Source organism: Rhipicephalus microplus, chromosome X (genome assembly GCF_043290135.1).
Source record: "Rhipicephalus microplus isolate Deutch F79 chromosome X, USDA_Rmic, whole genome shotgun sequence".
Classification (NCBI taxonomy): domain Eukaryota; kingdom Metazoa; phylum Arthropoda; class Arachnida; order Ixodida; family Ixodidae; genus Rhipicephalus; species Rhipicephalus microplus.
This window is the reverse complement of record NC_134710.1, coordinates 433,659,953-433,687,366: the sequence shown is the minus strand read 5'-3', so window position 1 is coordinate 433,687,366 and position 27,414 is coordinate 433,659,953. Positions and strand designations below refer to the sequence as shown.

General features: G+C 49.4%; 22 non-coding genes across 22 annotated transcripts; all 22 read right to left on the bottom strand.

Moving 5' to 3' along the window:
- Positions 1–227: 227 nt before the first annotated feature.
- TRNAS-UGA (transfer RNA serine (anticodon UGA)) lies at positions 228–309 on the bottom strand. The gene has a single exon. It is a non-coding gene; the product is annotated as a tRNA-Ser (tRNA).
- Positions 310–3,480: 3,171 nt separating this feature from the next.
- TRNAS-UGA (transfer RNA serine (anticodon UGA)) lies at positions 3,481–3,562 on the bottom strand. Its single transcript has one exon. It is a non-coding gene; the product is annotated as a tRNA-Ser (tRNA).
- A 224-nt stretch (positions 3,563–3,786) lies between these two features.
- On the bottom strand, positions 3,787–3,868 carry TRNAL-UAA (transfer RNA leucine (anticodon UAA)). Its single transcript has one exon. It is a non-coding gene; the product is annotated as a tRNA-Leu (tRNA).
- A 383-nt stretch (positions 3,869–4,251) lies between these two features.
- TRNAS-UGA (transfer RNA serine (anticodon UGA)) lies at positions 4,252–4,333 on the bottom strand. The gene has a single exon. It is a non-coding gene; the product is annotated as a tRNA-Ser (tRNA).
- Positions 4,334–6,730: 2,397 nt separating this feature from the next.
- Positions 6,731–6,812, bottom strand: TRNAS-UGA (transfer RNA serine (anticodon UGA)). Its single transcript has one exon. It is a non-coding gene; the product is annotated as a tRNA-Ser (tRNA).
- Positions 6,813–8,436: 1,624 nt separating this feature from the next.
- On the bottom strand, positions 8,437–8,517 carry TRNAS-UGA (transfer RNA serine (anticodon UGA)). The gene has a single exon. It is a non-coding gene; the product is annotated as a tRNA-Ser (tRNA).
- Positions 8,518–16,268: 7,751 nt separating this feature from the next.
- TRNAS-CGA (transfer RNA serine (anticodon CGA)) lies at positions 16,269–16,350 on the bottom strand. Its single transcript has one exon. It is a non-coding gene; the product is annotated as a tRNA-Ser (tRNA).
- Positions 16,351–18,443: 2,093 nt separating this feature from the next.
- Positions 18,444–18,525, bottom strand: TRNAS-CGA (transfer RNA serine (anticodon CGA)). The gene has a single exon. It is a non-coding gene; the product is annotated as a tRNA-Ser (tRNA).
- Positions 18,526–19,063: 538 nt separating this feature from the next.
- TRNAS-UGA (transfer RNA serine (anticodon UGA)) lies at positions 19,064–19,145 on the bottom strand. The gene has a single exon. It is a non-coding gene; the product is annotated as a tRNA-Ser (tRNA).
- Positions 19,146–19,218: 73 nt separating this feature from the next.
- Positions 19,219–19,300, bottom strand: TRNAS-UGA (transfer RNA serine (anticodon UGA)). The gene has a single exon. It is a non-coding gene; the product is annotated as a tRNA-Ser (tRNA).
- A 390-nt stretch (positions 19,301–19,690) lies between these two features.
- TRNAS-UGA (transfer RNA serine (anticodon UGA)) lies at positions 19,691–19,775 on the bottom strand. The gene has a single exon. It is a non-coding gene; the product is annotated as a tRNA-Ser (tRNA).
- Positions 19,776–20,624: 849 nt separating this feature from the next.
- Positions 20,625–20,706, bottom strand: TRNAS-CGA (transfer RNA serine (anticodon CGA)). Its single transcript has one exon. It is a non-coding gene; the product is annotated as a tRNA-Ser (tRNA).
- Positions 20,707–20,779: 73 nt separating this feature from the next.
- TRNAS-UGA (transfer RNA serine (anticodon UGA)) lies at positions 20,780–20,861 on the bottom strand. The gene has a single exon. It is a non-coding gene; the product is annotated as a tRNA-Ser (tRNA).
- Positions 20,862–20,935: 74 nt separating this feature from the next.
- Positions 20,936–21,017, bottom strand: TRNAS-CGA (transfer RNA serine (anticodon CGA)). The gene has a single exon. It is a non-coding gene; the product is annotated as a tRNA-Ser (tRNA).
- A 384-nt stretch (positions 21,018–21,401) lies between these two features.
- TRNAS-UGA (transfer RNA serine (anticodon UGA)) lies at positions 21,402–21,483 on the bottom strand. Its single transcript has one exon. It is a non-coding gene; the product is annotated as a tRNA-Ser (tRNA).
- Positions 21,484–21,863: 380 nt separating this feature from the next.
- TRNAS-UGA (transfer RNA serine (anticodon UGA)) lies at positions 21,864–21,944 on the bottom strand. The gene has a single exon. It is a non-coding gene; the product is annotated as a tRNA-Ser (tRNA).
- A 73-nt stretch (positions 21,945–22,017) lies between these two features.
- TRNAS-UGA (transfer RNA serine (anticodon UGA)) lies at positions 22,018–22,099 on the bottom strand. The gene has a single exon. It is a non-coding gene; the product is annotated as a tRNA-Ser (tRNA).
- Positions 22,100–22,645: 546 nt separating this feature from the next.
- On the bottom strand, positions 22,646–22,727 carry TRNAS-UGA (transfer RNA serine (anticodon UGA)). Its single transcript has one exon. It is a non-coding gene; the product is annotated as a tRNA-Ser (tRNA).
- A 383-nt stretch (positions 22,728–23,110) lies between these two features.
- TRNAS-UGA (transfer RNA serine (anticodon UGA)) lies at positions 23,111–23,192 on the bottom strand. Its single transcript has one exon. It is a non-coding gene; the product is annotated as a tRNA-Ser (tRNA).
- A 1,007-nt stretch (positions 23,193–24,199) lies between these two features.
- TRNAS-UGA (transfer RNA serine (anticodon UGA)) lies at positions 24,200–24,281 on the bottom strand. The gene has a single exon. It is a non-coding gene; the product is annotated as a tRNA-Ser (tRNA).
- Positions 24,282–24,351: 70 nt separating this feature from the next.
- On the bottom strand, positions 24,352–24,433 carry TRNAS-UGA (transfer RNA serine (anticodon UGA)). The gene has a single exon. It is a non-coding gene; the product is annotated as a tRNA-Ser (tRNA).
- Positions 24,434–26,999: 2,566 nt separating this feature from the next.
- TRNAS-UGA (transfer RNA serine (anticodon UGA)) lies at positions 27,000–27,081 on the bottom strand. Its single transcript has one exon. It is a non-coding gene; the product is annotated as a tRNA-Ser (tRNA).
- Between the last annotated feature and the right edge of the window lie 333 nt (positions 27,082–27,414).

Below are 27,414 nucleotides of genomic sequence, written 5' to 3'. Positions count from 1 at the left end.
GGCGATGGCGTCAACTCCTCTTTCACTCTTAACATAGTCGACTATGTCGAGATGAGAAAAACGAAACGAAGAAACGCAGTCGGCATGGTTCGATCCTGCGCAGGAAGAACCCAAAGGTTTTCAAGACAATTACCTTAACCACTCAGCCGCGAATGCGGCGCCGTTGTCATCTGCTATATCACTCTGAACATAGTTGTTTATGTCGAGAAGAGAAAAAAATGAGGAAACGCAGTCGGCAGGGTTCGAACCTGCGCGGGAAGAACCCAATGGTTTTCAAGACCATCGCCTTAACCACTCGGCCACGACTGCGACGACGGCGTCATCTCCTATTTCACTTTTAACATAGTCGACTATGTCGAGAAGAGGAAACACAAAACGAGGAAACGCAGTGGGCACGGTTCGATCCTGCGCGGAAAGAACCCAATGGTTTTTAATTCCACCGCCTTAATCACTCGGCCACGACTGCGACGACCGCGTCATCTCCTATATCACTTTTAACATAGTCGACTATGTCGAGAAGAGGAAAAACAAAACGAGGCAACGCAGTGGGCAGGGTTCGATCCTGCGCGGGAAGAACCCAATGGTTTTCAAGACCATCGCCTTAACCACTTAATCAAGACAACGGCAACGGCGACAACTCCCATTTCACTCTTAACGTAGCTGTTTTATGTCGAGAAGAGAAAAAAACGAGAAAACGCAGTCAGCAGGTTTCGAACCTGCGTGGAAAGAACCCAATAGTTTTCAAGACCATCGCGTTAACCACTCGGTCACGACTGCGGCGACGGCGTCTCCTGCGATTTCACTCTGAACAAAGTTGTTTATGTCGAGAAGTAAAAAAAACGAGGAAACGCAGTCGGCATAGTTCGATCCTGAGCGCGAAGAACCCAAAGGTTTTCAAGACCATCGCCTTAACCACCCCAAATCGATGGCGACAGCGGCTTCATCTGGTATTTCACTCTGAACATAGTCGTTTATGTCGAGAAGAGAAAAAAACGAGGAAACGCAGTCGACAGGGTTCGAACATGCGCGGAAAGATCCCAATGGTTTTCAAGACCAACGTCTTAACCACTCGGCCACGACAACGGCGGTGGCGTCAACTCCTATTTCACTTTTAACGTAGCCGTTCTTTGTCGAGAAGAGAAAAAAAAACGAAGGAACGCCATCGGCAGGATTCGAACCTGCGCGGTAAGAACCCAATGGTTTTCAAGACCATCGTATTACCTACTCGGTCACGACTGCGGCGACGGCGTCAACTCCTATTGCACTCTTAACATAGCCGTTAAGTCAAGAAGGGAAAAAACGAGGAAACGCAGTCGGCAGGGTTTGAACTTACACAGGAAGAGCCCTGTGGTTTTCAAGACCATTGCCTTAACACTCGGCCACGACTGCGGCGACGGCGTCAACTCCTATTTCACTTTTAACATAGCCGACTATGTCGAGAAGATAAAAACAAAACGAGGAAACGCAGTCGGCATGGTTCGATCCTGTGCGGGAAGAATCCAATGGTTTTCAAGACCATCGCCTTAACCACTCGGCCATGACAACGGTGACGGCGTTAACTCCTATTTCACTCTTATAATAGCCATTTAAGTCGAGAAGAGAAAAAAAACGATGTAACGCAGTCGACAGGGTTCGAACCTGCGCAGGAAAAACCCAACGGTTTCCGAGACGATCGCCTTAACCACTCGGTCACAACTACAGTGACGGCGTCTCCTGCGATTTCACTCTGAACAAAGTCGATTATGTCGAGAAATGAAAAAAAAACGAGGAAACGCATTCGGCAGGGTTCGATCCTGAGCGGGAAGAACCCAATGGTTTTTAAGACCATCGATTTACCCACTCCGCCCCAACTGCGGCGAGGGCATCATCTGCTATTTCACTTTGAACATAGCCGTTTATGTCTAGAAGAGAACAACAGAACGAGGAAACGCTGTCGGCAGGGTTCGATCCTGAGCGGGAAGAACCCAATGGTTTTCAAGACCATCGCTTTACCCAATCCGCCCCGACTGCGGCGAGGGCATCATCTGCTATTTCACTCTGAACATAGCGGTTTATGTCGAGAAGAGAAAAACAGAACGAGAAACCAAGTCGACAGGATTCAAACCTGCGCGGCAACAACCCAATGGTTTTCAAGACCATCGCCTTAGCCACTCGGCCACGACTACGGTGACGGCGTCAACTCCTATTTCACTTTTACCATAGTCGACTCTGTCGAGAAAAAGAAAAACAAAACGAGGAAACGCAAATGGCAGGAGTTGAACCTGCGCGGGAAGAACCCAATGGTCTTCAAGACCATCACCATAACCACTCGGCCACGACTGCGGCGACGGCGTCAACTGCTATTTCACTCTTAACATAGTAGACTATGTCGAGAAGAGGAAAACGAAACGAGGAAACGCAGTCAGCAGGGTTCGAACCTGCGCGGGAAAAACCCAACGGTTTTCAAGACCATCGCCTTAACCACTCAATCACGACTACAGCGACGGCGTCTCCTGCGATTTCACTCTGAACAAAGTCTTTTATTTCAAAAAGTGAAAAAAAAACGAGGAAACGCAGTCGGCAGGGTTCGATCCTGAGCGGGAAGAACACAATGGTTTTCAAGACCATTGCCTTAAACACTCGGTCATGACTGCGGCGACGCCGTCTCCTGCGATTTCACTCTGAACAAAACGTTCATGTCGAGAAGAGAAAAAGAAAACGAGGAAACGCCATCGACAGGGTTCGAACATGCGCGGAAAGATCCCAATGGTTTTCAAGACCAACGTCTTATCCACTCGGCCACGACAACGGCGGCGGTGTCAACTCCTATTTCACTCTTAACGTAGTCGTTTTATGTCGAGAAGAGAAAAAAATACGAGGAAACGCCGTCGGCAGGGTTCGAACCTGCGCGGAAAGAACCCAATGGTTTTCAAGACCATCGTATTAACCACTCGGTCATGACTGCGGCGACGGCGTCAACTCCTATTTCACTCTTATACATAGCCGTTTATGTCGAGAAGAGAAAAAAACGATGTAACGCAGTCGACAGGGTTCGAACCTGCGCAGGAAAAACCCAACGGTTTTCGAGACGATCGCCTTAACCAATCGGTCACAACTACAGTGACGGCGTCTCCTGCGATTTCACTCTGAACAAAGTCGATTATGTCGAGAAATGAAAAAAAAACGAGGAAACGCAGTCGGCAGGGTTCGATCCTGAGCGGGAAGAACCCAATGGTTTTCAAGACCATCGCTTTACCCACTCCGCCCCAACTGCGGCGAGGGCATCATCTGCTATTTCACTCTGAACAAAACGTTCATGTCGAGAAGAGAAAAACAAAACGAGGAAACGCCGTCGACAGGGTTCGAACATGTGCGGAAAGATCCCAATGGTTTTCAAGACCAACGTCTTAACCACTCGGTCATGACTGCGGCGACGGCGTCAACTCCTATTTCACTCTTATACATAGCCGTTTATGTCGAGAAGCGAAAAGAACGAGGAAACGCAGTCGGCAGGGTTTGAACCTGCACGGTAAGAGCCCTGTGGTTTTCAAGACCATCGCCTTAACCACTCGGCCACGACAACGGCGATGGCGTTAACTCCTATTTTACTTTTATAATAGCCGTTTAAGTCGACAACAGAAAAAAACGAGGAAACGCAGTCGATAGGGTTCGAACCTGCGCGGGAAGAACCCAACGGTTTTCAAGACCATCGCCTTAACCACTCGATCACGACTACAGCGACGGTGTCTCCTGCGATTTCACTCTGAAAAAAGTCGTTTATGTCAAAAAGTGAAAAAAACGAGGAAACGCAGTCGGCAGGGTTCGAACCTGCGCGGGAAGAACCCAATGGTTTTTAAGACCATCGCTTTAACCACTGGGCCACGACTACGGCAACGGATTCAACTCCTATTTCACTCTTAACATAGTAGACTATGTCGAGAAGAGAAAAACCAAACGAGGAAACGCAGTCGGCACGGTTAGATCCTGCGCGGGAAGAACCCAATGGTTTTAAGACCATCGCCTTAACCATTCCGCCACAACGGCGGCAACGGCTTCATTCGGTATTTCACTCTGAACATAGTCGTTCATGTCGAGAAGTGAAAAAAAATGAGGAAACGCAGTCGGCAGGGTTTGATCCTGCGCGGGAAGAAACGAAAAGTTTTCAAGACCATCGCTTTACCCACTCCGCCCCGACAGCGGCGAGGGCATCATCTGGTATTTCACTCCCAACATAGTCGTTTATGTCGAGAACAGAGAAAGATAACGAGAAAACGCAGTCGGCAGGGTTCGAAGCTGCGCGGGAAGAACCCAATGGTTTTCAAGACCATCACCTTAACCACTCGGTAACGACTGCAGCGACGGGGTCATCTGCTATTTCACTTTGAACATAGCCGTTTATATCGAGAAGAGAAAAACGAAACGAAGATTCGCAGTCGGCAGGGTTCGAACCTTCGTGGAAAGAACCCAATAATTTTCAAGACCCTCGTATTAACCACTCGGCCATGAATGCGGCGATGGTCAACTCCTATTTCACTTTTAACATAGTCGACTATGTCGAGAAGAGGAAAAACAAAACGAGAAAACGCAGTGGGCATGGTTCGATTCTGCGCGAGAAGAACCCAATGGTTTTCAAGACCCTCGCCTTAACCACTCAGCCAAGACAACGGCGACGGCGTCAACTCCTATTTCACTCTGAACATAGCCGTTTATATCGAGAAGAGAAAAACGAAACTAGGAAACGCAGTCGGCAGGGTTCGATACTGCGCGGGAAGAACCTAATGGTTTTCAAGACAATCACCTCAACCACTCGGCCACGACTGCGGTGACGTTGTCATCTGCTATTTCACTCTGAACATAGTCGTTTATGTCGCGAAGAGAAAAACAAAACGAGAAAACGCAGTCGGCAGGGTTCGAGCCTGCGCGGGAAGAACCCAATGGTTTTCAATACCATCGCGTTAACCACTCGGTCACGACTGCGGCGACGGCGTCTCCTGCGATTTCAATCTGAACAAAGTCGTTTATGTCGAGAAGTAAAAAACACGAGAAAACGCAGTCGGCAGAGTTCTATCCTGAGCGGGAAGAACCCAAAGGTTTTCAAGACCATCGCCTAAACCACTCCTCATTGAAGGCGGCAGCGGCTTCATCTGGTATTTCACTCTGAAGAAAAAGTTCTTGTCGAGAAGAGAAAAACAAAATGAGGAAACGCAGTCGGTACGGTTCGATCCTGCGCGGGAAGAACCCAATGGTTTTCAAGACCATCGCCTTAGCCACTCGGACACGACTGCACCGAAGGTGTCATCTGCGATTTCATTCTGAATAAAGTTGTTTATGTCGAGAAGTGAAAACGAAACGAGGAAATACAGTCTGCCGGATTCGAACCTGTGTGCGAAGATCCCAATGGTTTTCAAGACCATAGCGTTAACCACTCGGCCACGACTGCGTCGACGGCGTCGACTCCCATTGCACTCTTAAGATAGTCGACTATGTCGAGAAGAGAAAAACAAAACGAGGAAACGCAGTCGGCAGGGTTCGAACCATCGCGGGAGGAACCAAATGGTTTTCAAGACCATCGCCTTAACCACTCGGTCATGACTGCGGCGACGCCGTCTCCTGCGATTTCACTCTGAACAAAACGTTCATGTCGAGAAGAGAAAAACAAAACGAGGAAACGCCGTCGACAGGGTTCGAGCATGCGCGGGAAGATCCCAATGGTTTTCAAGACCAACGTCTTAACCACTCGGCCACGACAACAGCGGCAGTGTCAACTCCTATTTCACTCTTAACGTAGCCTTTTATGTCGAGAAGAGAAAAAAACGAGAAAACGCCGTCGGCAGGGTACGACCCTGCGCGGGAAGAACCCAATGGTTTTAAAGATCATCGTATTAACCACTCGGTCATGACTGCGGCCACGGCGTCAACTCCTATTTCACTTTTCACATAGTCGACTATGTCCAGAAGAGGAAAAACAAAACGAGGAAACGCAGTGGGCACGGTTCGATCCAGCACGGGAAGAACCCAATGGTTTTCAAGACCATCGCCTTAACCAGTCGGTCAAGACAACGGCGACGGCGTCAACTCCTATTTCACTTTTAACATAGTCGACTATGTCGAGAAAAGGAAAAACAAAACGAGGAAACGCAGTCGACAGGCTTCCAACATGCGCGGAAAGTTCCCATTGGTTTTCAAAACCATCGTCTTAACCACTCGGCCACGACAACGGCGATGGCGTTAACTCCTATTTCACTTTTATAATAGCCGTTTAAGTCGAGAAGAGAAAAAAACGAGGAAACGCAGTCGACAGGGTTCGAACATGCGCGGGAAGAACCCAACGGTTTTCAAGACCATCGCCTTAACCACTCGATCACGACTACAGCGACGGCGTCTCCTGCGATTTCACTCTGAACAAAGTCGTTTATGTCAAAAAGTGAAAAAAACGAAGAAACGCAGTCGGCAGGGTTCGATCCTGAGCGCGAACAACCCAATGGTTTTCAAGACCATCGCTTTACCCACTCCACCCCGACTGCGGCGAGGGCATCATCTGCTATTTCACTCTTAACATAGTCGACTATGTTGAGAAGAGAAAAACAAAACGAAGAAACACAGTTGGCAGGGTTCGAACATGCGCGGGAAGAACCCAACGGTTTTCGAGACCATCGCCTTAACCACTCGACCACGACTGCGGCGCCGTTGTCATCTGCTATATCACTCTGAACATAGTCGTTGATGTCGAGAAGAGAAAAAAACGAGGAAACGCAGTCGGCAGGGTTCGAACCTGCGCGGGAAGAACCCAATGGTTTTCAAGACCATCACCTTAACCACTCGGCCACGACTGCAGCGCCAGGGTCATCTGCTATTTCACTCTGAACATAGCCGTTTATATCGAGAAGAGAAAAACAAAACGATGATTCGCAGTCGGCAGGGTTCGAACCTCCGTGAAAAGAACCCAATGATTTTCAAGACCCTCGTATTAACCAATCGGCCATGACTGCGGCGATGGCGTCAACTCCTATTTCACTTTTAACATAGTCGACTATGTCGAGAAGAGAAAAAACAAAACGAGAAAACGCAGTGGGCATGGTTCGATCCTGCGCGAGAAGAACCCAATGGTTTTCAAGACCCTCGCCTAAACCACTCAGCCAAGACAACGGCGACAGCGTCAACTCCTATTTCACTCTTAAAGTAGCTGTTTTATGTCGAGAAGATAAAAAAACGAGGAAACCCAGTAAGCAGGGTTTGAACCTGCGCGGGAAGAACCCAATGGTTTTCAAGACCACCGCTTTACCAACTCCGCCCCGACTGCGGCGAGGGCATCATCTGCTATTTCACTCTTAACATAGTCGACTATGTTGAGAAGAGAAAAACAAAACGAGGAAACACAGTTGGCAGGGTTTGAACGTGCGCGGGAAGCACCCAATAGTTTTCGAGACCATCGCCTTAACCACTCGACCACGACTGCGCCGATAATGTCATCTGCTATTTCACTCTGAACATAGCCGTTTATATCGAGAAGATAAAACAAAACGAGGAAACGCAGCCGACAGGATTTGAACCTGCGCGGGAAGAACCCAATGGTTTTCAAGACCCTCGCCTTAACCACTCAGCCAAGACCACGGCGACGGCGTCAACTCCTATTTCACTCTTAATGTAGCTGTTTTATGTCAAGAACAGAAAAAAACGAGGAAACGCAGTTGGCAGGTTTCAAACCTGCGTGGGAAGAAGCCAATGGTTTTCAAGACCATCACCTCAACCACTCGGCCACGACTGCTGCGACGGTGTCATCTGCAATTTCACTCTGAACATAGCCGTTTATATCGAGAAGAGAAAAACGTAACTAGGAAACGCAGTCGGCAGAGTTCGATACTGCGTGGGAAGAACCTAATGGTTTTCAAGAAAATCACCTTAACCACTCGGCCACGACTGCGGCGACGTTGTCATCTGCTATTTCACTCTGAACGTAGTCGTTTATGTCGAGAAGAGAAAAACAAAACTAGGAAACGCAGTCGGCCGGGTTTGAACCATCGCGGGAAGAACGCAATGGTTTTCAGACCATCGCGTTAACCACTCAGCCACGACTGCGGCGACGCCGTCTCCTGTGATTTCACTCTGAACAAAACGTTCATGTCGAGAAGAGAAAAACAAAACGAGGAAACGCCGTCGACAGGGTTCGAAAATGCACCGGAAGAACCAAAGGTTTTTAAGACCATCGACATAACCACTCGGCCACGACTGCGACGATGACGTTGACTCCTATTTCACTCTTAACATAGTCGACTATGTCGACAAGAGAAAAAAACGAGGAAACGCCGTCGGCAGGGTTCGAACCTGCGCGGGAAGAACCCAATGGTTTTCAAGGCTATCGCTTTACCCACTCCGCCCCTACTGCGGCGATGGCATCATCTGCTATTTCACTCGGAACATAGTTGTTTATGTCGAGAAGAGAGAGACAAAACGAGAAAACGCAGTCGGCAGGGTTCGAACCTGCGCGGGAAGTACCCAATGGTTTTCAAGACCATACCTTAACCACTCGGCCACGACTGCAGCGACGGTGTCATCTGCTATTTCACTCTAAACATAGCCGTTTATATCGAGAAGATAAAACGAAACGAGGAAACGCAGTCGGCAGGATTCAAACCTGCGCGGGAAGAACCCAAAGATTTTCAAGACCATCGCCATAACCACTCGGCCACGGCTGCGGCGATGCAGTCAGTTCTTTTTTCACTCTTAACAAAGTCGACTATGTCGGGAAGAGAAAAACAAAACGAGAAAACGCAGTCGACAGGCTTCGAACATGCGCGGGAAGATCCCAGTAGGCTTCAAGACCATCGCCTTAACCACTCAGCCATGACTGCGGGAACGGCGTCAACTCCTCTTTCACTCTTAACATAGTCGACTATGTCGAGAAGAGAAAAACGAAACGAAGAAACGCAGTCGGCAGGGTTCGATCCTGAGTGGGAAGAACCCAATGGTTTTGAAGACCATCGCTTTACCCACTCCGCCCCGACTGCGGCGAGGGCATTATCTGCTATTTCACTCTCAACATAGTCGTTTAGGTCGAGAAGAGAAAAACAAAACGAGAATACGCGGTCGGCAGGGTACAAACCTGCGCAGGAAGAACCCAATGGTTTTTAAGACCATCGCCATAACCACTCGGCCACGACTGTGGCGATGGCATCAACTCCTATTGCACTCTTAACATAGTCGACTATGTCGAGAAGAGAAAAACAAAACGAGGAAACGCAGTCGACAGGATTCGAACCTGCGCGGGAAGAACCCAATGGTTTTCAAAACCATCGCCATAACCACTCCGCCAAGACGGCGGCAACGGCTTCATTTGGTATTTCACTCTGAACATAGTCGTTTATGTCGAGAAGTGAAAAAACAACGAGGAAACGCAGTCGGCAGGGTTTGATCCTGAGCGGGAAAAACCCAATGGTTTTCAAGACCATCGCTTTACACACTCCGCCCCGACTGCGGCGAGGGCATCATCTGCTATTTCACTCATAACATAGTCGAATATGTCGAGAAGAGAAAAACAAAACGAGGAAACACAGTCGGCAGGATTTGAACCTGCGCGGGAAGAACCAAATGGTTTTGAAGACCATCACCTTAACCTCTCGGCCACGACTGCGGTGACAGCGTCACCTGCTATTTCACTCTGAACATAGTCGTTTATGTCGAGAAGAGAAAAACAAAGCGAGAAAACGCAGTCGACAGGCTTCGAACATGCGCGGGAAGATCCCAGTAGGCTTCAAGACCATCGCCTTAACCATTCAGCCATGACTGCGGGAACGGCGTCAACTCCTCTTTCACTCTTAACATAGTCGACTATGTCGAGAAGAGAAAAACGAAACGAAGAAACGCAGTCGGCAGGGTTCGATCCTGAGTTGGAAGAACCCAATGGTTTTCAAGACCATCGCTTTACCCACTCCGCCCCGACTGCGGCGAGGGCATTATCTGCTATTTCACTCTCAACATAGTCGTTTAGATCGAGAAGAGAAAAACAAAACGAGAATACGCGGTCGGCAGGGTACAAACCTGCGCTGGAAGAACCCAATGGTTTTCAAGACCATCGCCATCACCACTCGGCCACGACTGCGGCGATGGCGTCCACTCCTATTTCCCTCTTAACATAGCCGACTACGTCGAGAAGAGAAAAACAAAACGAGGAAACGCAGTCGCCACGGTTCGATCCTGCGCGGGAAGAACCCAATGGTTTTACAGACCATCGCCCTTACCACTCCGCCACGACGGCGCCGACGACGTCCACTCTCATTTCCCTCTGAACGTAGTAGACTATGTCGAAAACATGAAAAGAAAACGCGGAAACGCAGTTGGCAGGGTTTGAACCAGCGCTGGAATAACCAAAGAGTTTTCAAGCCCATCGCCTTAACCACTCGGCCACGACTGCGGCGACGGCGTTCACTCTTATTTCACTCTGAACATAGTCAACTATGTCGAGAAGAGAAAAAGAAAACGCGGAAACGCAGTCAGAAGGATTGCACCTGCGCGAGAAGAATGCAATGGTTTTCAAGACCATCGCCTTAACCACTCGGCCACGACTGCGGCGACGGCGTTCACTCTTATTTCACACTGAACATAGTTGGCTATGTCGAGTTGAGAAAGAGAAAACACGGAAACGCAGTCGACAGGATTCGAACCTGCGCGGGAAGAACCCAATGGTTTTCAAAACCATCGCCATAACCACTCCGCCAAGACGGCGGCAACGGCTTCATTTTGTATTTCACTCTGAACATAGTCGTTTATGTGGAGAAGTGAAAAAACAACGAGGAAACGCAGTCGGCAGGGTTTGATACTGAGCGGCAAAAACCCAATGGTTTTCAAGACCATCGCTTTACACACTCCGCCCCGACTGCGGCGAGGGCATCATCTGCTATTTCACTCTTAACATAGTCGACTATGTCGAGAAGAGAAAAACAAAACGAGGAAACACAGTTGGCAGGGTTTGAACCTGCGCGGGAAGCACCCAATAGTTTTCGAGACCATCGCCCTAACCACTCGACCACGAATGCGCCGACGGTGTCATCTGCTATTTCACTCTGAACATAGCCGTTTATATCGAGAAGAGAAAAAAACGAGGAAACGCAGTTGGCAGGTTTCAAACCTGCGTGGGAAGAACCTAATGGTTTTCAAGACAATCACCTTAACCACTTGGCCACGACTGCGGCGATTGCGTCAACTCCTATTTCACTCCTAACATAGTCGACTATGTCGAAAAGAGAAAAACAAAAACGAGGAAACACAGTCGGCAGGGTTTGAACCTGCGCAGGAAGCACCCAATGGCTTTCGCGACCATCGCCCTAACCACTCGACCACGAATGCTTTTTTTTTTTTTTTTTTATTTATTGCCTGGCATGGACATTGTACAGGGCAATCATTGCACACACATATATTACATTACAAAGAAAAAAAGAAAAAAAAAAAACAAGCATTGCCATCAGTCCCATTTGTACTGATGTTGTCCTCTTAAAAATACTTAAGGTTTGCCAGGGGTTCAAACCTTGACAACCATTCTGGCTCGATATCCTCTATTTTGCTACACTCAATGAATGCAGACATGCTTTGCCTGAAATAAATTACTGCTGGTTTTGCGTCCGGGTCGAAATGGTATCCGGCCATTCGTGCACGCCATATACAGTGGAGACCGGTCAACATCACTACATCGAATGGGACCCCATCATCATTTGTTACTGCGAGGTACCTTATTCCGTGTGGGTCTAGTGGAAAATCCTTCTTTATTGTCCTCTGTAATATGTCCCAAAAATGTACCCCTTCCCAACAATGCAAAAAAACATGGTCTATTGTTTCTGGTTTCTTACATATCAAGCAGTGTGACCCCCATAGTGTAAAAAAACCCCGTTCCTCTGTGAAAGTCTTTACTGATAGTGTTCCTGTGTGTAACTTGAAGAAAAAAGTTTTCACCCCTGTAGGTACCTGCATGTTTCTCACCCGCTTCAGTACGTTTTGTCCCGGTCTTCCACTGTATATGGCCCTGTACAATGGTACTGGCAAAACCATAGCACATACATCTCTGTACAATTCTTTTCTTCTAACACTTGCTAGATAATCTATCGAAAAGCGTACAGATAAAAAACGTACACTGTCTACCACTTCCTTGAGATACCCACGCAACGTCACGGGCCGGCTATCCGTAGTAACAACAAAATCTGGTAAGGCACTGCCTAACCTGAGCTGGCATACCGTACGTAAAAACGGATCCCTGACGTCACGGAAAAACAAAAATCTATTTACTACTTGTCTCACAAATAGGTGCGCCAAACCAAGACCTCCGTCCTTCACGCGCCTGAACAAGTTGGTCCGTCTGCACCTTTCCCATTTCGAGCCCCATATAAAAACTGCGAACACTCTGTGCAGCCTTTGCACGTTGATCCTTGAACAATGTAACACCTGCATCACATACCACAGTTTAGCGATAAAAAACATGTTGCACACAGTAGCCCTAGCGAAAACAGACAGGTTCATGCCTTTCCACCTGTCTGCTTTTTCCTTCGTCTCTTTTGTTTGACGCGACCAATACTCCTCGCTGCCGTTATAACATTCCAGGGGAACACCGAGGTACCTTGTCGGTGTTTCCGTCCAGTGCACATTCGCAAAAAGGTCCGGCTTTGAAGGCCACCTTCCGTGCCAAAGCCCAAGAGATTTCGCCCAGTTTACGCGGCTTCCTGTGACGCTACAAAAATGTTTCACAACACTTATCGTTTCCTCTACACTTTCTTTGTTCGTACAACACACCGCAATGTCGTCTGCATATGCCAGCAGCTTAACTTCCACTGCCGCCAAGCTGAAGCCACGAATTTTTTCATTTTCATTTATCGCTAAGCACATCGCTTCGATGTAAATACAAAACAAAAGTGGACTGAGGGGGCAGCCCTGACGCACAGAACGCATTACGTGAATGGGGGCCCCCAAAGACTTGTTAACAATTAAACGTGTTGTGCAGTTCTGGTACGCCAAGGCCACTCCCTCCTTGATGATGGAACCGACATTAATATGATCTAAGATGACAAACAAAATATCATGCGCAACACAATCAAAAGCTTTCTCCAGGTCTATCTGGAGCACAGCAACGCCAAGTGAATCTTCGTCACAACACTCTAGCACACACCGCATCTTGTGAATGTTTGAGCTAATGGTTCTGCCTTTGATTCCACAAGTTTGGTGCTCTCCAACAATTTCTTTAATGACACCTTGAAGTCGCGCTGCCAGAACCTTCATAAAAATCTTGTAGTCGACATTGGTCAGCGATATGGGCCTATACGATGTCACCAGTTTAAGTTTTTCCCCTTCGTCCGTTTTAGGAATTAATATCGTATGCGCTTTGCTGAAGGAGGGCGGCAGAGTTTTCCGTTCGTACGCCTCATTGAACAGCTCAGCTAACCCCGGGGACAGTTCTATTCTAAACGTCTTATACCATGCTGCGGTTAGGCCATCGGGTCCCGGTGACTTTCCGTGGTTCAGATGACCAATCGCGCGTTCCACTTCACCTTCCGTTATTCTGCCTTCTAAAAGCTTTTTTGTGTCGTCACTAAGCCGCGGCAAGCGCTTGAGAAACTCTTCTTTAAAACCATGTACATTCGCTTTTCGAATTGCAAAAAGTGACTGATAATACGCAACAAAGGCCTGTTCGATGCTTTCATTGTCGCTCGCGAGAGTCCCGTTGCAATAGACCTTATCGATGTGGTTTCGGCGTCCTTGCGCTTTTTCGAGACCAAGCGCCCTTTTTGTGGGCGTCTCACCCGCGGCAAGATCATTTGCGCGCGCGCGAACCCAGGCGCCTCGATAACGCTCTCTGTCATGCAGTTCTAATTTTTCCTTGACACTGCGCACCTCGTCTTTGCAAGTCCCAGGCTCCCGACTTTCTAGGGCTATCAGCTGCTGCAGTGTTTTCTTAAGACTTCTTTCTTTTATTTGCGCTTCGAATTTTAGCGTGCTCGATCTGTCAAGCGCTTTCATTTTCACCTTCTGCTTTAAACACTCCCATTTCTCTGCTACTGTTTCCGTTTTTTCCATAAGCACTTCATTAATGGTCTCGTGCACTGCTTCTAAAAATGGTTCATCTTTTAGTAACAATGCGTTCAGTTTCCATAAATCCCAGTTGAAAACCTTACGCTGTTTCTTCATGCCTATGCGACACACAACCAAACAGTGATCTGAAAACGACACTGGCTCAACCGAAAAATCGTGACACATAGGCAATACATCTAGGGATAGGTATATGCGGTCTAAACGTGCATGGCTATTGCCATGAAATCGCGTGTAGATCACTTCGCGATTTGCTGCCACACATTCATACACGTCTTCCAAGTCATTTTCGGTTATTAATTTGCCTAGCACGTCACTGCTTTTGTCACGAACGCCAGTGCTATTGACTCTATCGCGAGCCCTTAAAACACAGTTAAAATCACCTAACAAAACCACCCTCTTATCACACTTTGTCCACTGAAACAGGTTAGAAAAAAACTGAGCACGCTCTTCTACACTATTCGGTGCGTATACGCATATAACTCTGAATTCAGTGGCACCATAAACAAAGTCACAATAAACAATTCTGCCCGACTGACATGAAAAAACACTTTGCACAAGAAGGCTTTGCAATTTTTTTACAAAAAGAACACAACCCGCGGACGTTCCTATCGAGTGGCTTACGACCGCGTAATATCGGTCAGTGAAACGGCGCACCATGCTCCCGGTCTCCTCCTCTCCGTCTACCTTAGTTTCCTGGACGGCTAGGACGTCTATGTCTTGGTCTGTGAGCAACCGATAGAGCTGACTTTGCCTACGCCTAGCCGCCAACCCTCTGACGTTAAGCGTAGCTATACTGAATGGCGGAGTTAATTCCATAGTGACTTGTTCGCTAAAGGAGTAGGCCCGGAGCATGGCGCTTACCCTTCACGACCAGCCCTCGGCTAGCCGCCTCCAGGACCATCCTGCTTCCCAGCGCTGTTTTCTTTTGCCTTGTCCTCCAGTCTCCGGTCGGTAGGGACTTTCGGCTTAGGTTTGAGACTACGCCGCCTCCCTTGCGGCGCCTTCGCAGGCGGCTCCTGGCTGCTGGTGGACGACGTCCCGTCCTGCTCTACCGAGTCGTCGAGTGGACGCTTTAGCGTGGCGCTGGTCACGCACATCTCGTCGTCGCTGTCCGCCGCCGTCTCTCCCTGACCCTCCGTTGTATCAGCTGTCCCCACTGGAACCACGTCCGTCTCGACCCGCTCAGGCTCGGCCGCTGACGGGGCGCTGGCCGGTGTAGTCGAAAGCTGGCGAGTCTCCGGAAACTTGGGTGTGTCTGCCTGCGCCGCCCCTCCAGTAGTCACAGGGACCACTGGGCTTCCGACCCCTTTGGCGGCGTCCTCTGCCTCGGCCGCGTCCATGACGTGATCAGCCATCGCCTCGTTCTTCGCTGGCCCCATTGCACTGGCGTACGTTCGAACGCAATCCGCCTCGACGTGTCCGAAGCGTTTGCACCGCGAGCAACGGGGAACCTTGCACTCTCGGCGGACGTGCCCTTTGCCTTGGCAGCGCAAGCATTGCATCGGCCGACCAGGCACAACCAGCAAGGCCAGCTCTCCATCGATCCTGATCTGGTGCGGAAGGTCTTCGACCCTGACGCCGCTTTTCAGCTTCAGGAGAGCTGTTCTCGTGGTCGAACACTTGTCGGCCATGCCCGGGACACGCCACCGCTCACGGCTCACCTCCACGACCTTGCCGAAAGCCGACAGCGCCGTCCGTACTTCTTCGTCGCTCACCCCGTGAAGCAGCCAGTGAATTCGTAGCCGCACCTGCTGGTCCTGTGGGTCGACGACGACGCAGCGCCGCCCCTTCACCTGCAGCTCCTTCAAGGCGAGCAGGCGTTTTGTGGGAGCGGCATCATTGAATGTCACCGCCCACAAGTGGTTAACCTGGTATGCACCGAGGCTTACCACATCCGGCAGCAGGCCCGTTGGCGTCAATGCGTCCCTGAAATCTTCGACCTTGTATGGCCTCGCTCGTACATCACCGTGTAAAAACACGGTGTTGATAACAAGTCGTCCTTTTGGCATTTGCGGCAAAATAAACTGGTATTCGCTATCTCCGTTCCTGTTTCCGCGGCTAAGATTGGCCGCTGTCGCCGCTCCGCTGGAGCTCATGATCCTGCGATCCGTTCAGCACGGCTGCCGGAAGCAGAATGCTCGACCACGAATGCGCCGACGGTGTCATCTGCTATTTCACTCTGAACATAGCCGTTTATATCGAGAAGATAACACAAAATGAGGAAACGCAGTCGACAGGATTCGAACCTGCGCGGGAAGAACCCAATGGTTTTCGAGACCATCGCCATAACCACTCGGCCACGACTGCGACGATGGCGCCATCTCTTATTTCCCTCTTAACAAAGTCGACTATGTCGAGAAGAGAAAAACAAAACGAGGAAACGCAGTCGACAGGCTTCGAACATGCGCGGGAAGAACCCAGTAGGTTTCAAGACCATCGCCTTAACCACTCAGCCAGCCATGACTGCAGTGACGGCGTCAACTCCTCTTTCACTCTTAACATAGTCGACTATGTCGAGAAGAGAAAAACCAAACGAAGAAACGCAGTCGGCAGGGTTCGATCCTGAGCGGGAAGAACCCAATGGTTTTCAAGACCTTCGCATTACCCACTCCGCCCCGATTGCGGCGAGGGCATTATCTGCTATTTCACTCTCAACATAGTCGTTTATGTCGAGAAGAGAAAAACAAAACGAAAGTACGCCATCGGCAGGGTAGAAACCGGCGCGGGAAGAACCCAATGGGTTTCAAGACCATCGCCATATTTACTCGGCCACGACTGTGGCGATGGCGTCAACTCCTATTTCACTCTTAACATAGCCGACTATGTCGAGAAGAGAAAAACAAAACGAGGAAACGCAGTCGCCACGGTTCGATCCTGTGCGGGAAGAACCCAATGGTTTTCAAGACCATCGCCCTAACCACTCCGCCACGACGGCGCCGACGACGTCTACTCTCATTTCCCTCTGAACGTAGTAGACTATGTCTAGAATAGAAAAAGAAAACGCGGAAACGCAGTCGGCTGGGTTCGAACCTGCGCAGGAAGACCCCAATGGTTTTCAAGACCATCGCCTTAACCACTTAGCCATTACTGCGGCGACGGCGTTTACGCTTATTTCACTCTGAACATAGTCGACTATGTCGAGAAGAGAAAAAGAACACGCGGAAACGGAGTCGGCAGGGTTTCAACCTTTGCGGAAAGAACCAAATGGTTTGCAAGACCATCAGTACAACCACTCGGCCATGACTGTGGCGACGGCGTCTACTCTTATTTTTTTCTGAGCATATTTAACTGTGTCGACCAGAGAAAAAGAAAACGCGGAAGGGCAGTCGGCAGGGTTGGAACTTGCGCAGGAAGACCCCAATGGTTTTCAAGACCATCGCCTTAACCAGTCCGCCACGACTGCGGCGACGGCTTCTGCTCTTATTTCACTCAGAAAGTAGTCGACGATGCCGAAAAGAGAAAAAGAAACCGCGAAAACGCAGTCGACAGGGTTTGAACCTGCGCGGGAAGAACCGATTGGTTTTCAAGATTATCGCCTTAACCACTCGGCCACGACTGCGGTGACGGCGTCCACTCTTCTTTCACTCTTAACATAGTCGACTAAGTCGAGAAGAGAAAAACAAAACCAGGAAACACAGTCGGCAGGGTTCGAACCATCGCGGGAAGAATGCAATGGCTTTCAAGACCATCGCCTTAACCACTCGGTCATGACTGCGGCGACGCCGTCTCCTGCGATTTCACTCTGAACAAAGTCGTTCATGTCGAGAAGTGAAATAAAACGAGGGAACGCCGTCGGCAGGGTTCGATCCTGAGCGGGAAACCCAATTGTTTTCAAATCGCCTTAACCCCTCGGCCACGACGGCGGCAATGGCTTCATCTGGTATTTCACTCTGAACATAGTCGTTTATGTCGAGTAGAGAAAAAAAAACGAGGAAACGCAGTCGGCATGGTTCAATCCTGCGCGGGAAGAACCCAAAGGTTTTGAAGACCATCGCCTTAACCACTCGGCCACGACAACGGCGACGGCGTTAACTCCTATTTCACTCTTATACTAGCCGTTTAAGTCGAGAAGAGAAAAAAAACGAGGTAACGCAGTTGACAGGGTTCGAACCTGCGCGGGAAGAACCCAACGGTTTTCAAGAACATCGTCCTAACCACACGGTCATGACCACAGCGACGTCGTCTTCTGCGATTTCACTCTGAACAAAGTCGTTTATGTCGAGAAGTGAAAAAAAACCAGGAAACCCAGTCGGCAGGGTTCGATTCTGAGCGGGAAGAACCCAATGGTTTTCAAGACCATCGCTTTAACCACTCCGCCCCAACGGCGACGTGGGCATCTTCTTCGATTTCACTCTAAACACAGTCGTTTATGTCGAGAAGAGAAAAACAAAACGAGGAAACACAGTCGGCAGGGTTTGAACCTGCGCGGGAAGCACCCAATGGTTTTCGAGACCATCACCTTAACCACTCGGCCGCGACTGCGGCGCTGGCGTCACCTGCTATCTCCTTCAGAACATAGTCGTTTGTGTCGAGAAGAGAAAAACAAAACGAGAAAACGCAGTCGGCAGGGTCAGAACCGGCGCGGAAAGAACCCAATGGTTTTCAAGACCATCGCGTTAACCACTCGGCCACGACTGCGGCAATGGCATCAACTCCTATTTCACTCTTAACATAATCGACTATGTAGAGAAGAGAAAAACAAAACGAGGAAACGCCGTCGGTACGGTTCGATCCTGCGCGGGAAGAACCCAATGGTTTTCAAGACCATAGCCTAACCACTCCGCCACGACTGCGGCAACGGCTTCATTTGGTATTTCATTCTGAACATAGTCGTTTATGTCGAGAAGTGAAAAAAACGAGGAAACGCAGTTGGCTGGGTTTGATACTGAGCGGGAAGAACTCAATGGTTTTCAAGACGATCGCTTTACCCACTCTGCCCCGACTGCGGCGAGGGCATCATCTGCTATTTCACTCTGAACATAGTCGTTTATGTCGAGAAGAGAGAGACAAAACGAAAATACGCAGTCGGCAGGGTTCAAACCTGCGCGGGAAGAACACAATGGTTTTCAAGACCATCACCTTAACCACTCGGCCACGACTGCAGCGACGGTGTCATCTGCTATTTCACTCTGAACATAGCCGTTTATATCGAGAAGATAAAACAAAACGAGGAAACGCAGTCGGCAGGATTCGAACCTGCGCGGGAAGACCCCAATGGTTTTCAAGACCATCGCCTTAACCACTCGGTCATGACTGCGACGATGGCGTCATCTCTTATTTCACTCTTAACAAAGTCGACTATGTCGAGAAGAGAAAAACAAAACGAGGAAACGCAGTCGACAGGCTTCGAACATGCGCGGGAAGAACCCAGTAGGTTTCAAGACCATCGCCTTAACCACTCAGCCAGCCATGACTGCGGTGACGGCGTCAACTCCTCTTTTACTCTTAACATAGTCGACTATGTCGAGAAGAGAAAAACCAAACGAAGAAACGCAGTCGGCAGGGTTCGATCCTGAGCGGGAAGAACCCAATGGTTTTCAAGACCTTCGCATTACCCACTCCGCCCCGACTGCGGCGAGGGCATTATCTGCTATTTCACTCTCAACGTAGTCGTTTATGTCGAGAAGAGAAAAAGAAAACGAAAGTACGCCATCGGCAGGGTACAAACCTGCGCGGGAAGAACCCAATGGTTTTCAAGACCATCGCCATAACCACTCGGCCACGACTGTGGCGATGGCGTCAACTCCTATTTCACTGTTAACATAGCCGACTACGTCGAGAAGAGAAAAACAAAACGAGGAAACGCAGTCGCCACGGTTCGATCCTGCGCGGGAAGAACCCAATGGTTTTACAGACCATCGCCCTTACCACTCCGCCACGACGGCGCCGACGACGTCCACTCTCATTTCCCTCTGAACGTAGTAGACTATGTCGAAAACATGAAAAGAAAACGCGGACACGCAGTTGGCAGGGTTTGAACCTGCGCTGGAATAACCAAAGGGTTTTCAAGCCCATCGCCTTAACCACTCGGCCACGACTGTGGCGACGGCGTTCACTCTTATTTCACTCTGAACATAGTCAACTATGTCGAGAAGAGAAAAAGAAAACGCGGAAACGCAGTCAGAAGGATTGCACCTGCGCGAGAAGAATGCAATGGTTTTCAAGACCATCGCCTTAACCACTCGGCCACGACTGCGGCGATGGCGTTCACTCTTATTTCACTCTGAACATAGTTGGCTATGTCGAGAAGAAAAAGAGAAAACACGGAAACGCAGTCGACAGGATTCGAACCTGCGCGGGAAGAACCCAATGGTTTTCAATACCATCGCCATAACCACTCCGCCAAGACGGCGGCAACGGCTTCATTTGGTATTTCACTCTGAACATAGTCGTTTATGTCGAGAAGTCAAAAAACAACGAGGAAACGCAGTCGGCAGGGTTTGATACTGAGCGGCAAAAACCCAATGGTTTTCAAGACCATCGCTTTACACACTCCGCCCCGACTGCGGCGAGGGCATCATCTGCTATTTCACTCTTAACATAGTCGACTATGTCAAGAAGAGAAAAACAAAACGAGGAAACACAGTTGGCAGGGTTTGAACCTGCGCGGGAAGCACCCAATAGTTTTCGAGACCATCGCCTTAACCACTCGACCACGACTGCGCCGATAATGTCATCTGCTATTTCACTCTGAACATAGCCGTTCATATCGAGAAGATAAAACAAAACGAGGAAACGCAGCCGACAGGATTCGAACCTGCGCGGGAAGAACCCAATGATTTTCAAGACCATCGCCATAACCTTTCGGCCACGACTGCGGCGATGGCATCAACTATTATTTCAATCTTAACATAGTCGACTCTGTCAAGAAGAGAAAAACAAAACGAGTAAACACAGTCGGCAGGGTTTGAACCTGCGCGGAAAGCACCCAATGGTTTTCGAGACCTTCACCTTAACCACTCGGCCACGACTGCAGCGACGGGGTCATCTGCTATTTCACTCTGAACATAGCCGTTTATATCGAGAAGAGAAAAAAAACGCGGAAACGCAGTTGGCAGGTTTCAAACCTGCGTGGGAAGAAGCCAATGGTTTTCAAGACCATCACCTCAACCACTCGGCCACGACTGCTGCGACGGTGTCATCTGCAATTTCACTCTGAACATAGCCGTTTATATCGAGAAGAGAAAAACGTAACTAGGAAACGCAGTCGGCAGGGTTCGATACTGCGTGGGAAGAACCTAATGGTTTTCAAGACAATCAGCTTAACCACTCGGCCACGACTGCGGCGACGTTGTCATCTGCTATTTCACTCTGAACGTAGTCGTTTATGTCGAGAAGAGATAAACAAAACTAGGAAACGCAGTCGGCAGGGTTTGAACCATCGCGGGAAGAACCCAATGGTTTTCAAGACCATCGCGTTAACCACTCCGCCACGACTGCGGCGACGCCGTCTCCTGCGATTTCACTCTGAACAAAACGTTCATGCCGAGAAGAGAAAAACAAAACGAGGAAACGCCGTCGACAGGGTTCGAACATGCACGGGAAGAACCAAAGGTTTTCAAGACCATCGACATAACCACTCGGCCACGACTGCGACGATGGTGTCATCTGCTATTTCACTCTGAACATAGTCGTTTATGTCGAGAAGTGAAAAAAACGAGGAAACGCAGTCGGCAGGGTTTGATCCTTGCGGGAAGAACCCAATGGTTTTCAAGACTATCGCTTTACCCACTCCGCCCCGACTGCGGCGATGGCATCATCTGCTAGTTCACTCGGAACATAGTTGTTTATGTCGAGAAGAGAGAGACAAAACGAGAAAACGCAGTCGGCAGGGTTCGAACCTGCGCGGGAAGTACCCAATGGTTTTCAAGACCATACCTTAACCACTCGGCCACGACTGCAGCGACGGTGTCATCTACTATTTCACTCTAAACATAGCCGTTTATATCGAGAAGATAAAACGAAACGAGGAAACGCAGTCGGCAGGATTCGAACCTGCGCGGGAAGAACCCAAAGATTTTCAAGACCATCGCCATAACCACTCGGCCACGACTGCGGCGATGCAGTCAGTTCTTTTTTCACTCTTAACAATGTCGACTATGTCGAGAAGAGAAAAACAAAACGAGGAAACGCAGTCGACAGGCTTCGAACATGGGCGGGAAGATCCCAGTAGGCTTCAAGACCATCGCCTTAACCACTCAGCCAGCCATGACTGCGGTGACGGCGTCAACTCCTCTTTCACTCTTAACATAGTCGACTATGTCGAGAAGAGAAAAACCAAACGAAGAAACGCAGTCGGCAGGGTGCGATCCTGAGCGGGAAGAACCCAATGGTTTTCGAGACCATCGCCATAACCACTCGGCCACGACTGCGACGATGGCGTCATCTCTTATTTCCCTCTTAACAAAGTCGACTATGTCGAGAAGAGAAAAACAAAACGAAAGTACGCCATCGGCAGGGTACAAACCTGCGCGGAAAGAACCCAATGGTTTTAAAGATCATCGCCATATTTACTCGGCCACGACTGTGGCGATGGTGTCAACTCCTATTTCACTCTTAACATAGCCGACTATGTCGAGAAGAGGAAAACAAAACGAGGAAACGCAGTCGCCACGGTTCGATCCTGTGCGGGAAGAACCCAATGGTTTTCAAGACCATCGCCTTAACCACTCGGCCACGACTGCGGCGACGACGTCTGCTCTTATTTCACTCAGAACATATTTGACTATGGGGAGAAGAGAAAAATAAACGAGGAAACGCAACCAGCTGGGTTTGAACCTGCGCGGGAAGACCTCAATGGTTTTTGAAGACCATCCCCTTTACCACTCCGCAACGACTGCGGCGACGGCTTCTGCTCTTATTTCACTCAGAACATCGTCGACTATGCCGAGAATAAAAAAAACCGCAGAAACGTAGTCGGCAGTGTTGGAACCTGTGCGGGAAGAACCCAATGGTTGTCAAGACCATCACCTTAACCACTCGGCCATGACTGCGGCGACGGCGTCTACTCTTATTTCACTCTGAACATATTCAACTATGTCGAGAAGAGAAAAAGAAAACGCGGAAGCGCAGTCGGCAGGGTTGGAACTTGCGCGGAAAGACCCCAATGGTTTTCAAGACCACAGCCTTAACCTCTCGGCCACGACTGCGGCGAAAACGTCCACTCTTATTTCACTCTGAACATAGTCGACTATGTCGAGAAGAGAAAAATAGAACGCGGAAAGGCAGTCGGCAGGGTTTATACCTGCGCGGGAAGAACCCAGAGGTTTTCAAGCCCATCGCCTTAACCACTCGGCCACGACTGCGGCGACGGCTTGTACGCTTATTTCACTCTGAACATAGTCGACTATGTCGAGAAGAGAAAACGAAAACACGGACACGCAGTCGGCTGGGCTCCAACCTGCGCGGGAAAACCCCAATGGTTTTCAAGAACATCGCCTTAACCACTCGGCCATGACTGTGGCGACGGCGTCAACTCCACTTTCACTCTTAACATAGTCGACTATGTCGTGAAGAGAAAAACGAAACGAAGAAACGCAGTCGGCAGGGTTCAATCCTGAGCGGGAAGAACCCAATGGTTTTAACGACCATCGCTTTACCCACTCGGCCCCAACTGCGGCGAGGGCATTATCTGCTATTTCACTCTCAACATGGTCATTTATGTCGAGAAGCGAAAAACAAAACGAGAATACGCCGTCGGCAGGGTACAAACCTGCGCCGGAAGAATCCAATGGTTTTCAAGACCATCGTCATAACCACTCGGCCACGACTGCGGCGATGGCGTCAACTCCTATTTCACTCTTAACATAGTCGACTATGTCGAGAAAAAAAAAACAAATCGAGGAAACACAGTCGGCAGGGTTTCAACATGCGTGGGAAGAACCCAATGGTTTTCAAGCCCATCGCCTTAACCGCTCAGCCACGACTGCGGCGACGGCCTCTGCTCTTATTTCACTCAGAACATATTTGACTATGGGGAGAAGAGAAAAATAAACGCGGGAACGCAAACAGCTGGGTTTGAACCTGCGCGGGAAGACCCCAATGGTTTTTGAAGGCCATCCCCTTTACCACTCCGCCACGACTGCGGCGACGGCTTCTGCTCTTATTTCACTCAGAACATCGTCGACTAAGCCGAGAATAAAAAAAACCGCAGAAGCGTAGTCGGCAGGGTTTGAACCTGTGCGGGAAGAACCCAATGGTTGTCAAGACCATTGCCTTAACCACTCGGCCATGACTGCGGCGACGGCGTCTACTCTTATTTCACTCTGAAAATATTCAACTATGTCGACAAGAAAAAAAACGCGGAAGTGCAGTCGGCAGGGTTGGAACTTGCGCAGGAAGACCCCAATGGTTTTCAAGACCATCGCCTTCACCACTCCGCCACGACTGCGGCTACGCCGTTCACTCTTATTTCACTCTGAACATAGTCAACTATGTCGAGAAGAGAAAAAGAAAACGCGGAAACGCAGTCAGAAGGATTGAACCTGCGCGAGAAGAACGCAATGGTTTTCAAGACCATCGCCTTAACCACTCCGCCACGACTGCGGCGACGGCTTCTGCTCTTATTTCACTCAGAACATAGTCGACTATGGCGAGAATAGAAAAAGAAACCGCGGAAACTTTGTCGGCAGGGTTCGAACCTGAGCGGGAAGAACCAACTGGTTGTCAAGACCATCGCCTCAATCACTCGGCCACGACTGCAGCGACGGCGTTCACTCTTATTTCACTCAGAACATAGTCAACTACGTCGAGAAGACAAAAAGAAAACGCGGAAACGCAGTCAGAAGGATTGCACCTGCGCGAGAAGAACGCAATAGTTTTCAAGACCATCGCCTTAACCACTCCACCACGACTGCGGCAACCGTTTCTACTCTTATTTGTCTCAGAACATATTTACCTACGTCGAGAAGAGAAAAATAAAACGCGGAACAGCAGTCAGCAGGATTGGAACTCGCGCGGGAAGACCCCAATGTTTTTCAAGACCATAGCCTTAAACTCTGCCACGACTGCGGCGACGACGTCCACTCTTATTTCACTCTGAACATAGTCGACTATGTCGACAACAGAAAAAGAAAACGCGGAAACGCAGTCGGTTGGGTTTGAACCTGCGCTGGAAGACCCCAATGGTTTTCAAGACATTAGCCTTAACCTCTCCGCCACGACTGCGGCGACGGTGTCCACTCTTATTTCACTCTGAACATAGTCGGCTATGTCGAGAAGAGAAAAAGAAAACGCAGATAAGCAGTCGGCTGGGTTTGAACCTGCGCTGGAAGAACCCAATGGTTTTCAAAACTATCGCCTTAACCACTCGGCCACGACTTAGGCGACGGCGTCTACTCTTATTATTTTCTGAGCATATTTACCTATGTCGACAAGCAAAATAGAAAACGCGGAAGCGCAGTCGGCAGGGTTGGAACTTGCGGAGGAAGACCCCAATGGTTTTCAAGACCATCGCCTTAACCACTCCGCCACGACTGCGGCGACGGCGTTTACTCCCCTTTTATTTCTGAACATAGTCAACTATATCGAAAAGAGAAAAAGAAAACGCGGAAATGCAGTCGGCTGGGTTTGAACCTGTGCGGGAAGAACCCAAGGGTTTTCAAGACTATCGCCTTAACCACTCGTCCACGACTGTGGTGACGGCGTCTACTCTTATTTTTTTCTGAGCATATTTAACTATGTCGACAAGCAAAAAAGAAAACGCGGAAGTGCAGTCGGCAGGGTTGGAACTTGCGCAGGAAGACCCCAATGGTTTTCAAGACCATCGCCTTAACCACTCCGCCATGACTGCGGCGACGGCGTTTACTCTTATTTCACTCTGAACATAGTCAACTATGTCGAAAAGAGAAAAAGAAAATGTAGAAACGCAGTCGGCGGGGTTCGCACCTACGCGGGAGGACCCCAATGGTTTTCAAGACCGTCACCTTAACCACTCAGCCATTACTGCGGCGACGGCATGTACGCCTATTTCACTCTGAACATAGTCGACTATGTCGGGAAGAGGAAAAGAATACGCGGAAACACAGTCAGCAGGGTTTAAACCTGCGCGGAAAGAACCAATGGTTTCCAAGACCATTGGTTTAAACACTCGGCCATCACTGTGGCGACGGCGTCTACTCTTATTTCACTCAGAACATAGTCGACTATGTCGAGAAGAGAAAAAGAATACGCAGATAAGCAGTCGGCTAGGTTTGAACCTGCGCGGGAAGAACCCAATGGTTTTCAAGACTATCGCCTTAACCACTCGGCCACGACGGCGGCGACGGCGTCTACTCTCATTTCATTTCGAAGATATTTAACTATGTGGAGAAAAGAAAAAGAAAACGCGGAAACGCAGTCGGTAGAGTTCGAACTTGCGCTGGAAGGCCCCAATGGTTTTCAAGACATTAGCCTTAACCTCTCCGCCACGACTACGGCGACGGCGTCCACTCTTAATTCACTCTGATCATAGTCGACTATGTCGAGAAGAAAAAAATGAAACGCGGAAACGCCGTCGGCAGGGTTTGGACCTGCGCGCGAAGAACCCAGTGGTTTTGAAGCCCATCGCCTTAACCACTCGGCCACGACTGCGGCGACGGCGCCTACTTTTATTTCACTCAAAACATATTTGACTATGTGGAAAAGACAAAAAGAAAACGCGGACACGCAGTCGGCTGGGTTCGAACCTACGCGGGAGGACCCCAATGGTTTTCAAGACCGTCACCTTAACCACTCAGCCATTACTGCGGCGACGGCATGTACGCCTATTTCACTCTGAACATAGTCGACTATGTCGGGAAGAGAAAAAGAATACGCGGAAACACAGTCAGCAGGGTTTAAACCTGCGCGGAAAGAACCAAATGGTTTCGAAGACCATCGATTTAAACACTCGGCCATCACTGTCGCGACGGCGTCTACTCTAATTTTACTCAGAACATAGTCAACTATGTCGAGAAGAGAAAAAGAAAACGCAGATAAGCAGTCGGCTAGGTTTGAACCTGCGCGGGAAGAACCCAATGGTTTTCAAGACTATCGCCTTAACCACTCGGCCACGACTGCGGCGACGGCGTCTACTCTTATTTTTTTCTGAGCATATTTAACTATGTCTACAAGAAAAAAAGAAAACGCGAAAGCGCAGTCGGCAGGGTTGGAACTTCCGCAGGTGGACCCCAATGGTTTCCAAGACCACCGCCTTAACCCCTCCGCCACGACTGCGGCGACGGCGTTTACTCTTATTTCACTCTGAACATAGTCAACTATGTCGAGAAGAGAAAAAGAAAACGCGGAAACGCTGTCAGAAGGATTGCACCTGCGCGAGAAGAATGCAATGGCCTTCAAGTACATCGCCGTAACCACTCCGCCACGACTGCGGTGACGGCTTCTACTCTTATT